We start from the raw sequence: 2,395 nt of genomic DNA, 5'->3' as shown, positions 1-2,395 counted from the left end.
GAGGACGGGGGCGGCCAAGGGGGCGGCGCCGTAAGCGAGGGCGGGGGCGGCGCTGTAAGCACCGAGGTATCCGGCGTTGGCGCAAGCCAAAGCGGCGCACAAAACTACGAGCTGAAATTTAAATTCAATTTAAGTGAATTTGATTTAATTTAATTAATTACCTTGAATGCCATTTTGTTTTAGTGGAGTGTTGGGTTTTGAATGATGGTCGGTTTGGGGTTTGGTGCGGTTTTATAGTTTGGCAATAAACCAGTTTTGGGGAAAACGACTCAATTGTGGTCCATTGCGAAATTTGGTATTCTTGTGGTTAATGAGAACAAGTTCATGATATTTGTCACTTTAAATGTGTATTGAAAAGATAAAATATGTTTGGCGATTAATAAAACAATTAATAATTAAAACAAATATATTTTGCTGCACCGCAAATCGTACCAAAAGTGATCGCTGATAATCATTTTTATTAAATAAATGACGACTTTTTGGAATGAAGCAACACTTTCATAATCCTTTGTTTTTTCAAAATTTGGCGAATTTTGGAAGATTAAAAAGAATTAATCTTAGGTTGGCAACCTTGACTTTCAAATTCAAACGTCAAATTTTTATAGATAATGTCATTCAGTTGCGACGCGCAATTGCTCGCTTAGTCGTCGCCTGAAAGATCTTGATATAACAAATTTGAAGGATTATCAATAATTCAGTGTTGCCAATAGATTTTTTGTCACAAACAGTCAAAAAACTCAAAATTATTAGATAATATTTAATTAAGTAAACTTGGAACAATATGTAAAATTAAAAAAAAAATAACATTCGAAATTAGTAGAGAAATAAATCTTTGTAACAAAAATTTCTTCAAAATGAGAAATGGGAAAAAGAAAGTTTCCGTTTTTTATGAGAAAAGCCGGTTTTTGAAGTATTTTTTCTCAGATTTTCATTCTGTGCTTGGTTTCGCCAGTTTCAGTTATTTTAATGTAGAATTGTAAAAAGTTGTTAAATTTACATTGACATCCACCTTCTTCAACTCATGCTAATTTCTCTAATGTAGGGCAAGACACGCCCGAATAAAACATATTGCCTTATCATATACATAGCTGTCTAGAATAATTTAATATTGCACAATAAATGTAAAATAATACAGAAAAAACACGTTTTAACAAAGGTTGTACCAGGTGAGTCAATTTTTATTCATACCTTGCAAATCACTTCATTCTACATATTAAAAAAAATTGAAAATTTTCGAACGTATACTGGGGGACATGCTGAACAGAGTGTGTCAGATCTCGCGCCCCAGAGAAACATTTCAAGTAAGATAAGATACCAGGAAGATGGAAAAAATGTTTAAAAAATTCTATCTGTCACAAAATTTTGACATTTGATTTTTTTTATGTCTATTTAAAGATACTGATGATCTGGTATATGTTTTTTTTTATAATTATTTAGTAAAGGCACAAAAATTTTGCCAATAAAAGCCACAAATAACATTGAACAGAGTTACAATTTGGGATACAGCTTTCCTGTTTCTCCTTTTAATAGCCTATAGCAAAAAAACTTGGAAAATTATTTTTCCAACAGAAATAAATAGAGTCAAAGTGCAAACTTTAAACTCTCATAACTTCGAAATTTTTATAGATAGAATTTTTTTCATGTTTTTAGTATCTTATCTTACATGGCATTTTTCTCTGGGGCGCATGTTCTGGCGCACCCTGTATATTAAACCTTAAAACCTTACATATTTTTTATTTGATCTATCAATTTATTTAGACAATAAAACTTAAAAAATAACTGATAAAAAATGGTTAAAATGTATTTTTACATTATTTATGGGGAATATTAGTCTACTTTATGACTTATAAGTTATAGTAGTAATAAATTTGCGACACAAAAGTTTCCCTAATTTTAAATTTTTGAAAAAAATCCGATTTATCTTTTCTCATATCTACTTGAATTCTTTTATTGAACCCACATTTATTAAGCAATATAGAGTACCATTCTTGTGTTAACCTTAACACAGTGGTATATTGTGGTCTAGATCAAGAAATATCCTTGTACTTGAATTAAACTCGTTATTGCAATATAACTTCGCACTCCGCCAAAATGAAAAGTTGCCACCCGAACCAGTTTATTGGTCCATTTCTCGCCTTAAACCCGAAACAATAACCACTATAAAAGCGACCAAACCCAAAACCCTAGCACACTCGTCAACAATCACTCAAACTCGAAAATGGCATTCAGGGTACCTACTTAATTAAATTAAATCAAATTCACTTAAATTGAATTTAAATTTCAGCTCGTAGTTTTGTGCGCCGCTTTGGCTTGCGCCAACGCCGGATACCTCGGTGCTTACAGCGCCGCCCCCGCCCTCGCTTACGGCGCCGCCCCCTTGGCCGCCCCCGTCCTC

General features: G+C 33.3%; 1 pseudogene; it reads left to right on the top strand.

Moving 5' to 3' along the window:
* Window positions 1-2,086: 2,086 nt before the first annotated feature.
* LOC123014719 overlaps window positions 2,087-2,395 on the top strand; it is an 822-nt pseudogene continuing 513 nt past the window's right edge.

The sequence above is a fragment of the Tribolium madens genome, unplaced genomic scaffold (genome assembly GCF_015345945.1).
Source record: "Tribolium madens isolate multiple individuals breed KSU strain unplaced genomic scaffold, Tmad_KSU_1.1 Scaffold_97;HRSCAF=244;Tcas5.2_LG3a, whole genome shotgun sequence".
Lineage (NCBI taxonomy): Eukaryota > Metazoa > Arthropoda > Insecta > Coleoptera > Tenebrionidae > Tribolium > Tribolium madens.
This window is presented reverse-complemented; position numbering and strand designations above follow the sequence as displayed.